Source organism: Pleurodeles waltl, chromosome 6, assembly GCF_031143425.1.
Source record: "Pleurodeles waltl isolate 20211129_DDA chromosome 6, aPleWal1.hap1.20221129, whole genome shotgun sequence".
Taxonomy (NCBI): domain Eukaryota; kingdom Metazoa; phylum Chordata; class Amphibia; order Caudata; family Salamandridae; genus Pleurodeles; species Pleurodeles waltl.
The window spans coordinates 1,173,914,189-1,173,927,744 of record NC_090445.1 but is presented as its reverse complement, the minus strand read 5'-3'; the positions used below and the strand labels follow the sequence as shown (position 1 = coordinate 1,173,927,744).

General features: G+C 41.6%; 1 protein-coding gene across 2 annotated transcripts in view; it reads right to left on the bottom strand.

Moving 5' to 3' along the window:
* The window catches only part of MCU (mitochondrial calcium uniporter), a 539,967-nt gene that overhangs the window by 310,567 nt on the left and 215,844 nt on the right, over positions 1–13,556 (bottom strand). The window lies entirely within an intron of this gene.

The window sequence follows — 13,556 nt, the reverse complement described above, 5'->3', positions numbered from 1 at the left end:
GAGACAGCACTTCAAAGAAGTTGACATCCACGTTGGAATATTAAAAGACCAGAGATTAAATCATATTTATGTCTGGATTTTAGCCTATAGAGGTGGGAGCCTGAGTAACACGGGCTGCTGAACAGCATTGTTCAACAGGAGGGAAGATCACCAACACTTGAAGCTGCTGGAACCAGCACTAGGGACCAAGGTCTGCTACTCTCCTTGCTGATGAGGGTTCATCAGCCAGGAAGTCAAGAACACTTGCCCTGAGCCTGGAACACCAGCCTTTTGCCTGCCTGCTTGTCAAGACCAGTGGACCCAGTAAAGAAGGGAAGAGAAGAGCATTTAGAGGGAGCGAGGCCCAATGTGAATGCTGCCAGGTGGATCCCGGTAAGTGAAGTGTGAGATGCCTAGTCCAGTTGGGACTGTACTTGTGTGGGAGACGTCCGCCTTCTTGCAGGAGACAGTAGCCCGTGTCAGAACTACCAAAATTTTGGGCAGTCATCCTCGTCTGTGATGCCCGTTTGTCAGGAGGGGTAACAGGGATCAATGGGTATGTCTCTCCCTGAACCAAAATCCTAGGGGCTGTCACCTATGCCTACGATTCCTCATATGTTAGGAGGCGGTCACTAGACCCACTGGGCCATCACATGCTGAGCCAACATCGTTGTGTCCAAGGTCCAGGACCCCCAAATGCATGAGAGCTAAGCTCGTTGGATCCATTGCCCGAATGGGAAGATCCCCTTAAATCACTGAGAGGACTTGAGATCAAGAGCAAAAGCTGCCCTTCTTCACCACCATTGCCCCAACACCTTACATGCACAAAACAATATCATGCCAAAGTCCTTCAGTCAACCAGTCCCATAATTATTTTTCATAAAGTCAAATATTATAGCACACCTTGGAGAACCAATTATGGTGATCTGCCCCATCAGAAAACCAAACAAAGCTGCAAAGCAGCACCTAATAGATAAGTTAAATAATCTCTTCTCTGGTGGCACAAAGGCACTGAACATATTTTGTTCACAGTGTAATAGTTATTTTTGCTTCTGTTCCATCAAATGTATGTAAGAACACAGCATGTGGTTCATGGGCATCAGCACAGACTGTTTAAGGTCATTAGCAGAATCTCAGATGAGTGGCACAGTATCCACAGGATCCAGCTGCTGCAACTACTGTGCGTTAAGCCCTCATAAACATGATTACAGCACACAACCAAGTTAAACGTGAGTATAGCTGCCAATTTATCTTATAGGAGACCATCAACAAAACAGGTGACTAACACCAGATTACACTTTATGTGCTATAAGAACAGACTCACAAAAAGGCCTGAAATTAAATGAATAACATCATAACTTATTAGGGCACTGAATAGCGGTGGCTTAGCAGTTAGCAGCATCTGACTATCTGGCACAATGTTGATACCAGACCGGAGAAAACAAATTAGAAAGGTACAATACTGTCAACACCCTACATAAAATTACTAGAGCAGTGTTTCCCAAACTGTGGGTTGTGACCATCTGGTGGGTTGTCAAAGTCAAAGCAAAACATTAAAGATGCCTTTAAATCTTGCATTTATCTTGTCATAATTGCTGTGCTTGAAAGACAGAGGTCAAATGTCAGGCTATGTCTCTTGACAAGTAAACTGTACACATTCAGCAGTCGGAAAATCAAAAAACAAAATGATGCACTTTTTTGTAATTGTGAAGTGTGATGGAAGCAAATATTTTATTGGGACCAAAACAAATCAAGGTACTTTGCTTAGTGATACACAAATGATACCTTTTCACTCAAATTCAATTTCCATATATTACCATTTGTGTGCAATATAGTTTAGTCAGTAAAACTGTGTCTGTTCAAATTTAGTGTCTATTTGAATGGAAAATGTACGGTCTGAAAACATATATATATATATATATTTTTTAATCGCCCGCCTCATGTCCATTAAAAGGTGGGTCGTAGAAGTTTATTATTCTGCAAAGTGGGTCAAGGTTCTAAACGTTTGCGAAGACCTGCACTAGGGACTAGCACATGCTGTTCATTTATGGTGGTGTGAAGACTCAATGGGCTGATTGCATCAGCTTAGTCTCCTCCTGAAACAATGAAGATGAGGCTAAAACACCTATGGAATGGAACACTCAGGAAAGGAATTCCAAAGGGTAAAGAAGCGTTGGTTCAAGTATTTTCATTTACCACATTTTTTTGTTCTTTTAGTTATTACAGACATCTTTCCACGGTGGTGACAGAGAAGAAAGATATACCTGTATTGCATAAGGAAGAACTACAAGATAAGGTTAAGAATACTCAGTTCGAAAGAAGGATGTATGCTATAAGAATAAGATGTGCCAAATTATGAGATGCAGGGAAATTAAAATTGTCCCAGTAAAAGGCAGACAGGCATAAGCTCTCAAAGGCTCTCTGTTTGGAGGAGGTCAAAGCGAATGTCTCTGTATGTACACAGATGGAACGCAGACTGAGCAGAGCGGGATGAGGACATCAGCCATAGGATTCAAGAGGAGAGGCCTAGGTTAGGAAAAAGAAGATGGGGATGATGTGGTTGTTTATGGCAGTTGTTATCAGCTGTTTTTGCTTTGGAAAAACGCAGTGGTGTACTACACGTGTTTGAAACTTATATGTGATGGACTGAGCTGCGCACACAGTAAATACTTCATCCTTTGCTCCCACGCTCGGTCTCTGAAAGAGTGCACTCATGATGCTGCATTTAGTGGTGGGACATGGAGAGCGAGAAGAATTATTATATTGCAGCTGTATTTCTGATGCTTAGTTACATGACTTGTATATCTAAATTCAAATCGCTACAGCCGGTCACCAATGTGTACCCTACTAGTTTATGAAATGTGATATTTACATTTAAGTTCATATAAGTACTTCATGAATAAATATGTTTACCTTTACCGATACACAGTGCTCTGATTTTATCAATCGCCAATTTATTTGATGTACTGTAGGACTACTAACGGCCGTAAATTTATAATTTATTGTTTAGTGACAAATAACATTCAAGCACCTGCAATCCACAATAGTTCTTTCTATTGCACAAATAAACAATCGTTTGTTAAACCACGGTATGACATTTCCATTTATTTGGACACTGTTTTCTAAGAGGGTATCTGTTTATGTTGGGATCAGGATGAGAGCTAAAACAAATTAAACTGTGTCAGAAAACAGTTAACCAAGAGCTGTGCTCACCATGATAAATCAACGCTCGGAAGCCATAAACAAGTGGGAGGATCCCAAAGGGGCGACTGCCCTGCCACTGACCTAGACCCCCCCACCCCGCGACAAGCACAACTCCCCTAAGCAGTGGGAGATAAGGAGTTGGTTTACGTCGATAGCTAGCGTCAGTTCTGCTCTGCTGGCTTAAAGGGGAAAGAACTGATGACTGTGCTCATCTGGGTGTATGGCATTTCAGCAACTGGATGCCTGCCAGTGATAAAGTGACCAAAATCTCGGAGCTAGGGAGGATCAATATATTTTTAATTACATTCATTGCCCATGCAGCTCTACCTATATATTTTAACTGGTCTGTTAATATGGATTTTGACCTGTTAACTGCATACACGTACATGTAAGCCCAAAGATGAGTCTAAAAGGCTTAACATTTGAAGGAGTCCTAAGGTGTGATGTTGTATTCTTCTCTTTCATTCACACATCAATTTTTACCACAAACACAACAGACAGGGACCGATTCACAACCCTATTTGAATTTTTCAGTTCATCGTAGAGAGGTTAGTGGTCTCTTGTAATAAAATCACTTTTGATATTCACAAAAAATGACTTTACATGCATGAAATATTTATACAGAGGAAGATCTGTATGTGCGTAAATCAACCCTTAAGAGAGGGGAGTTAATATTTAATTTCAGGGTGGAAATGCCATGAAAGTGTTTGCACACCAACATGTACTTATTTGCAGGTATTCACAAACGTTCACTACTCTTTACAGCTTTGGATGGGAATATGCATGAATGTATTTTTCGACAGTAAAGAATAGCTACTCCATGCCGAAAAAAAAAAAAAGTTTAGAAAGTGTACATGCTTTGAGTTTTTTGTATTTTTTTGTTGCAAGATATACAGGCGCTTACTTACTCATCTGAAAATGTAATTCTCCAATTTTTTTTTCAAGTCATACCCGACAGACAGTTGCAAGCCCCCGATGGACTCATGAAAAATGTCGCCAAATGCAGGCGTAAACTAGAAGGTGTACGTTTCCGATTCTTTGATAATGGGTAAAAATGTCCACCTCACGAAGCGCCTGCTAGGTTTTATTGCATATAACACATAGCCCTTGGGTATGGTCTAGGACACGGGTCTCCAACTTTTTCTGTGGTAAGAATTACTGCTAGCAGTGCTTCCCTGGGGATTACGACCCCCGTGTTCGCCAAATTTTGCATAGCAGTTCAACCACCATACAAAGGCTGGCAGAGATGGAGATCCAATGCAATTACAAGCAGTGAAAAGCGTGACGAGTGCTATCGCACCTCGATTACTGCAACATTGCCGCCGGCTCGATTATGAGCCTGCGTCAATGTTGTGGTGAGTTTCCCGCTGGGCCAGTGGGCGGAAACGCTGTTTATGCCTGCTGGCCCAGCAGGAAACTCTTAATAGGGCTAGTGGGCGGAAAACCGGAGTGGCAGTTTTCTGGTCGCAAACTCATAATGAGGCCCTGAGTGTCAGCACATTTACGTATAATACTAGAGGGAGGAGTAAAGTACTGTGCTGCACCAGCAAAAGAGGCTTTTTTATGAAGCAACCTTCAGAACCAGAAAGACACACTTTGGTTACTGATGGCATTTCAGCAAAATGGCAGTAGTAATATCAGTCATACGAAAAGACAAACCATTGGGTTCAGAATAAAATAACTTTTCTACTGCTATGTCAGGTATAGAGAGCCCACAGCCATGATAATAGGTTTTTCTTGTATATAGTGCTGCCTGATGCATTTTTTTTAGTATTGTAATTAACAATTATTATTATTATTTGATGTTGCTCAATTTATAGATGAAGATGGCCCTGCAAGAATTCAAACACAAAATGTACGGGCTAACCAGAGCAAGTACCAGTTGACCTCGCTAACTAAGCAGGGGGAACTTAAATCAACCTGTTTCATCAGGAGGAAAAATCGTGAGGTACAAGCTTTGTCTGATTACACTCTCTGGCATGGATCAAACAGTATTTAAAGGGGTATTTGAGAAACCCTAAAAGAGTTGGAGGGGACTAAGAAGAACACTGCTACAAGAGGTAACTGGACTGTTGAGAGAGCATTTATATCCAGTACGAGGAAAGATTATGCAAATGTATGTAACCCCTTTATCCTATAGGAGTAGAAGAAAGGAAAGGATAAAGAACCAAAGGTTAAAAAAGAAAGGGTCCTATTAAATTGATCTTTGAAAATTCACCTCATACAGCTTTGCTACTCAGAAGTCAATCAAGAAATAAACAAATAAAAAGTAGAGATAGGGAGCTAATTATACAATAACATTACTCCCCCAAAGAATATATTTTCATGAGCGCACGTATGTGTTATATCAGAGGCTTATCAGACACTATAAAACCATGTCAAAAAGCTAAGGAATTTCATACTAAGCCTCATCTATTAACTTTACCATTATAGAGTCCATAATATTCTTAAGTCAGCCGTGACACCTCAGTTTCTCGACTTTCGCTAACAAACCTACAAAGCATGCCGCCTTTTCAGTACAGCCCTTGTTTCGGACAAGTTGTTACGAAGGATGACTGAGCTCAGTCATGGGGAGCTAAAGCCTCATGCAGTGATGTTGCATCAGATCTTAAGTGATTTAGCTCGTGTTCCGTTCTTGAGTGAAGCATTAATCATTTTGCATATGCACTTCACTTGATGAGGAAACCTGTGGGAAGATAATTCCTGGCTTATGGATCAGTGCATGTCTATCTCTAAGCATAACTTCCCCCAAGGGCATGATGTTGGTAAAGACTTTCGTGAAGTCTGTGACCAACTATTTTGATTGGCCTATTTAATGTTCCCAATCTTAAACTTAAAGTTTTCATGATGTATAGCTTTACCAGCAGACAATTCAGCGGACAGTTTCCCACAGGTATGATGACCAAAGTGACACAACCAGTAAATTACATGGATGATGGCTGGACTTAATAGGACAAAAAAAGCCAAATATCTAGGCGGGCCACATTTAATAGGCAGCCTGGTGACTGTGACAGACCAAGACCAATGGATTGAGGAGACAGACTGGTGTTGAGACAGTGGATGTTTTGCCCTGTATATAAACTGCGATAAGCATTTATTTTCTTAGTGTGGAGGACATTTATGAATTTAGAAGCTTGTGCTTGTTCGTGGTCTACAGGTTTGCACCAATAAGGTTGCCTATAGCTAACACGTGTTCGAAAAACACAGAACAAATCGCTCACTATAAATACAGATGTACAACCCAATTCTGGCAACATAAAACCGTTTCGAAAACATGACACCGCTGTATAAAATAAAATACCCACATTTGGGCCACATTATGGGTATATTTTAACAGAATGTTTTGCAAAATGGCACGGCTGAACACAACACAATTAGTTACAGCTCCACAATATGCCTCAACCCCGGTCAGCGCGTGCTTTGCTACATATATAAAACCGAAAAGAAAAAGAATTCATCGAATACTGTTTTTTTTTTTTTTTTTTTTAATACCTGCACACACCCAAGTCAGTAAAACATATAAGATGACACATATTACCATGCTCTAGTCAAAATAAATGTTCTCTTTACCCTGCCAAGTGTCGATATCTCAAAATGATGCTTTGTGTGCCAAGTTGTTTGATCTTTTTCATTGAGCAGGTCAGCCTAAGATCGCCAATTCTAAAGACTTAAATAAAATGTAGGGAATCTGGCAGACGGGGTTCTCTATTCAGTAAAAGCTGTCATGCAAACAAAAAGAGAATTGTTCTGAATACATTACAAAATGAATCTCCTGCTCATCTGGAAATATATTGGGGCCTTAGGACAGCCTTGCACAGAAAATATTAATAGCTATACGCTCGCAACACAAAAGGAACGTCATCCAGGCGCCCAAATGACAGCACTCAATTCACAGCCCGTCTTCAATTAGATATCATATTTAGTGGTCACTGTTGTGTTTTAACCCTTGCTTGGCAGGCCTTCGGGGGTATGTAATTAGCTATACAAATAAATTTTACTGGAATTCTCCACAAAAATCAGAGGATTAAGCATGCCCAGTCAATGATCCCAAATAAACACATCAAGTAGACTTATTTTAAAACACAGGTGTAAAAGTGATTATTGGCACCTCACAAACAACCATGGTTCACCTACTGCCCCAATGGAATACCTCCATCTGTTACAGACGTCAGCAACACTCAAGGGTTACTACAAACCCAACTGCAAACTATGACCATATTTAAAATATTAAAATCTGATAATCCTAAAAAATGCATAAACCAAATACCTCGAGCGGCTGGCTGATAGACAGCGAAGGACATGTTATCATGAGCACGGGCATTTATTCTGAAAATCCCAGCCTGCGTGCACTTGTGTGAAACGCGTCATCAGACAGCCATATTATTGAAACAACAAATCACAGAAACAAGTAACATCTGAAAACAGAAACACATGCAGCTATAGGTGGTGTGAAAAACAGACTGACAAAATTCACTTGCTGCTCAGTTCAACAGGAATTGTTCACCTGTTTGGTAGTTTCCCAAGTTACCCAGACTCCAGTGGGTTCCTTTTAAGAGCCACTGTCCCGAAGGCATGTTTTATTTAACATATGCATGCAAACTATGGAAATATATAGTTCGGCAGATTAATTGTTGAGCAAGTTAGTAAACCATAGGGGGACTCTACAATTAAACTGCCTTCGGAAACATTAGATTACATTAATTCTTGTCAGCTGCATTTTTGGGTAGAGTGCTATCGCGCCCATTTAGAATGCTATGGTCTATTTGTTTGGGCTGAATTCATCAACAGTCTTTATTAGAATATAATCATAACCATAAAAGCGCATAAAATAATTTACAAAACATGTAATAAATAAAGAAACAATATACACAGCAGGTAAAAAAAGTTCCAAAACTATAAAAACCTCAGATAAAATCCTAGGAAAAGCAACCAACTGATTGGATTAGCTAAGACAACCCTTAACAGCAACGAAATTAATCAAGCATGGAGACTCATTGGGCTGAATTAGTTCATTTGTCAGAGGGGTGTCAATGACATGGTTTTTAAGTATGCAGACTCCCCATTTACATGAGCAACATCACCAGAAATGGCAGTGCAATTTCAGGCTTTTACTACTAAACTGAACTTGACAACAGCAGAAGGCAGACAAGGGTCGCCTATGATGCTGCACCTCCAAGCACCAGCAGATACTGTATTGCTTCTCACTAACATTTCAACAGAAACATAAGATACTTTCCTGACTAAAATATCCAATGCAGTAAGGTGGACACGCAAGCAACCAGGTTTTGCAACTACTGCTGGAATCCACAGCAATCATTTCTAAATGCTAATGGCAAAATGGGACCATTTTAAGTGTAGCGTAGGGGTTATGAAGAAATAGAACCAGGGCCAAACCTTCCTATTTTAATGAGAAGTCCAGAAACAGAATATACTGAACATCCCCTTATGAAAGGATGCAATTTAACAGGCATTCAATGTGCTCCAAGCAGCGCAGCCTATACCATTGTGATAATGAGATCAAACACTGCATGAAATCCTATTACGCTTTCTAATCAAAATGAAATGAAAAACAGACACTGTAGCAATAAAAACTGATAATTTTAGATTATGAGCCAATATCAAGAGTTTTAAAGGGTTAGCACGTTCAAAGATTTCTCAGTGCATTTGCTGCAGAAACCTACCTCAATCTCGAAGGGACTGACCTTAACTTTGAATTTTCCAAAATTCATAATCTGAAGACTATTTGTTAATAATCTATGTACTATTTGGACTGCAGAACGTTACTTAAAGAAATAGGAACGATAACGTGGTTTGTGTTATCAACAGCACTTACTTGAAAACCTTTGCATAGATTCCAAGCACAAGCCACACGTAAGAAAAATAGAGAGGTACATAATAGCAACAAGTCTACAACAGTGACCTCTAGGAGGATGAATAGTGAAGGAATTACAAGCATTAACTGTATTCTAGAAAGTGACAAGTTGAGCTGAATGTCTATTGAGGTCTTTGAACCGGGTTCTGGAGGAAGTCGAGGAGTCACCCAGAAAGAGAGACTTTCAGATCAGAGGAATGGCTTGAAGATATTGAGGGACATGCACATGAGCACTAAAGAAACGATTTTAAAAGTATGGAGCTTGTCAGTGCAGGAGACTGGAACCGAGAGAAAGTACAGGACAGTCGTGGAGCACAGCTAACGTGAGATACCATTATTCTCCATAGGTGTTGCGCTTTGTAAAGTGTGACTATCTAACATGAATTTGAGGCAGAAGCCAGGCGTGGACTTGTTTGAACATTACCATAAATGTGAACCAAGTCCTTTTCTGCAGGTTGGCTACATGATGGTAGGAACACTATTTCATAAATGTCATTTCTGTTTTAATGTAGAAAATACATGGTAAGATTATCAGTCTTGCTGGTTAGCAATTTGTGTGTTTTAATGAGTAATCGCATTTCCAAAATAAGCAGTACTGGAAGAATTAATTAGCCGTGGCTAGAATAAAAAAGTTACACTCACTACCATTTAATATAGCGTCAATTATAGGATATAACACTTCCCACCTCCAGGTGAGTCATCAAATATGTCCTACTCGATTCACTGAAGACTAAGGAAGGACGACTGAGAAGGTGGTAGAAAGAGAAGTGACAATATCATAAAATGCGTGCCTATAACATATTTTAGGACGTCGTCATTCTTCCTTTTCACTTAAGAAGTCAGGTGGCGTGAGAAATGGGACAGAGCAATGTGATCGAAAAGAGATGTCCTTAAATAGGCGCTGAAGTAAAGTATGGTACTGGTCAGGTTAGGGTGTGCTGAAGCCAGACACACTGATTCATGCACTCGATTCGCAGAGTGTAGCAGTAGTGCAAACGAATGCAAGAAATATTCAAATTGAAATGCGGAAGATCGGCCAATGATATGGGAACGTGTTTATATGCCAGGGTGTTCGTCAGTACTTTGCCTTTAAATTCAACACATTTCACATGCTTTCTGTCTGGGAGGTTTTCAGCAGTGTCTGATTCTCTTCACTGCTTGTACATAATTTATCATATCACTTACGGCTTGCAGTCCTCCTCTGCGGCAAGGCTAGGCAATGCACCAGCACTACCCGCAGACGCTTTGCAGGAGCACATAGGCACATACTGCGTGCCTCTGGCTACAACAGTGAATCACAACTAAATAAGATTAATAACGCTGTTACTAGAGTAAAACAGAATGAAGTGAGGGCCGTGCATATATAGATTTGGTAAACATTCATTTTCTTCTAAATCAAAGTGCAGTAAATATACAGGTTTTTGTCAACATCTGAAACGCTTTTGAATACAGATCTTTAAATACAGCATTTCCATTAGAATGCACACGGTCCCCATAATGTGGGTGCACGCAAGCGTCTTCTGTTAATGTCTGGTGCTGCAGTGGGAAGCAGTACTGCATTGCTTCTGCTGCAGTCCATTTGCTGCCTTGCCCGCCTGCATCAAGGCCTCCAGTGGGTGGATGCGCCTGGGAAAGCATTCAGGAGCTTCAGACTTATTCTTAATTTATAACTAGTCTGTTCCTCGAGCAGTTGAAACTGGCAATAAGCATCTGCGCCCGCATCCAACCTGCGATCTGCTGACTGCAGCAGAAAGCCATATACCACAACACGCGCACTTGGCCCACTCCAATTATTGTAATTCCCCATATACATTTATGAACAAATTCACAACAGCCAAGTGTGTTTGCATTCTATTGTGGGAATACTGGGCTGCAGTTTTATTACATGCATAGACTCTAGCAACACAACCTTTGACCTCATCACTCACTTTGTTCAGTCATAGATCAAAATGACAAGGCCATAAATTATTATAATGTCATAAATCATTTAGAGTGCCACACATTGCTTACGTTATGATTGTAAATCATAATTTGGAGACAGGTCGTAAATCACAGTTGATAGGTCATACATAAATCATTTCTCCAGGATCATAACTTTGCTGCATGACATCTCTGCTATAAATCAATCAAGTCCTTGTCATTTGCTTGTCATAATTCTGACACCTGTTGTTGAGGCCATCCTCCATGCCGTTTGTGGGGTCATCCATTTTTGTTGGTTCTTTACTCTGATCGTGAGGGGGTAGCCTCTTAGTGCTGTTAGGTGTAACTCACTACCTTGTCTGTCCATTTTGTGCCCTGCCAACTGGCGGGTCTGGGCCGTGAGTGCCGTGCTCTGCTTACTCCCCCATCGGCCTCCTTACCCTGCCGTAAGGCATCCCCAGGTAAGTAGCCTTTCTCCGGCACACCGCCCACCAGTGTGCCTCCTTTACCAACCAACGTGCCCCTTTTACCGCCGTCCGCTTGCCCTCTCAGCCCTGCCACAATGCTGCTTTCCAGTGTGGGTTTCGCGATCCTGCGCGCTGTCCCTCGTGGCCCACAAAGTGATTTCTGCCTGGGCAGCCAAATCTTTTAGCCCGCCCTCCAAGCTGAGGGTGGGGTGGTGTCGTCCCATTGGAGGGTTTGTACGTGTCCTTGCAGTGCCTCCATTGGCCAGATTACCTTGGGGGCTCCCCCCTCTCCCCTGAGGGGGATGCCGGATGTCCTTTGTTGGTTTGCCGCAGTCGCGGCCTTTAAACTGTCATTTCCGGGTCCCCGGCGGCTGTTAATGCGCCGGCCCCCGACGCCCCCTGCGGGGGCAGCCCTTTGCCATAACCCACTTGGCCCACTCCAATTATTTTAATTCCCCATATACATTTATGAACAAATTCACAACAGCCAAAGTGTGTTTGCATCCTATTTTGGGAATATTGGGCCGCAGTTTTATTACATGCATAGACTCTAGCGACCTCATCACTCACTTTGTTCAGTCCTAAATCAAAATGACAAGGCCATAAATTATTATAATGTCATAAATCATTTTGAGTGCTACACATCGCTTTTGTTATGATTGTAAATCATAATTTTGAGGCAGGTCGTAAATCACAGTTGATAGGCCATACATAAATCATTTCTCCAGGATCATAACTTTGCTGCATGACATCATCTCTGCTATGAATCAATCAAGTCCTTCTCATTTGCTTGTCATAATTCTGACACCTGTTGTTGAGGCCATCCTCCATGCTGTTTTTGGGGTAATCCATTTTGTTGGTTCTTTACTCTGATCGTGAGGGGGTAGCCTCTTAGTGCTGTTAGGCGCAACTCGCTACTTTGTCTGTCCATTTTGTGCCCTGCCAAGCGGCGGGTCAGGCCTCCCAAGGATCACGGATTTTGCTGCACTGTCCTTGTGACAGCCTCCAAGCCACTTTTGATCCTCACTGACGCAGCCTGAATGTGCTGTGTTCGGTTCCGATTAAAGTATGCCTCCCTGATCTTTGGGGCTGGGCTACATTTTTAATCCCCGGCCTCAGTAGTGGCTGCTGCGCTGAGTTATCAGCCGTTACCATTATCATGGGAATGCCCTTAATTAAAAACAAGCGCTGGGTTATCCATCTTCTGTGGCTGTGGGAGGTTGAAGTATGGTGTGCCTCCTCTGAATTCTTCCCAGTCACGCCCGCTGCACTCTGTTCCGTCCACACAGATCTGTGCGGGACCGACTGGCTCCTCTTCAGCCCTTCAGTGTGTAATTTCCCCTCGAAGATACAGTGCATGAAAGGAAACAAGGAGGGAGGGACACAGATACTCATTATTTGCGTGTACAACTCGGTGCATGCCAGGTTCTGTTACTTGCATCTTATAATATGCACTGCAATTTTCATTCATTGTGTGTGATAATTATTAAATGTCGTGCAAGGTCAAATAGTAAACCTGCTGCCTGTTTTGTTACTCCATAGCTGTGTACCATTAACTAGTTTCCCAGTTAAATTTCCCTTGAATCTTGCTATTTGAGATTGAGTTTCTGCTTCGTTTTTTTTTTGTTTTTGTTTTTTTACTTCCCACCTAATGTTCCCGATACATTGTATGGACGTGCACCTGCGCCTGGAATCATTCGCATGGCTCAACCTTTCAGCTTGTTCCTCATATTATGTATGCTGTCAAAGTTGGCGCTCTTGCATATCTGATCAAGTAGTGCTTGCCTTCCTAGGGTCAGCATGCTTACACTCCACCTTTGCCCAATGCTTCTGCAAAGTACTGTGACACCTCTTTTGTAGAGGTGTCATCATCCTCATCAAATATTGTAGTAGTGGAGGCTGCCGCATTACTAATGTTATAAATAACAATGTTATCATAGGATAGTAAACATATTGCCCCACTGGGTTTCCTTGCACAATAACAATCATGTGTTAACTTCCCCTTGGCCTGCTAAGGTTGCTGCTTCAATTATTTTATTTACTTATTGCAGCTTACCAAATAGCGCAAGCACGACCTGAGGGTATTGGAGCAGTTACTTGAGGATCTTTGGCAC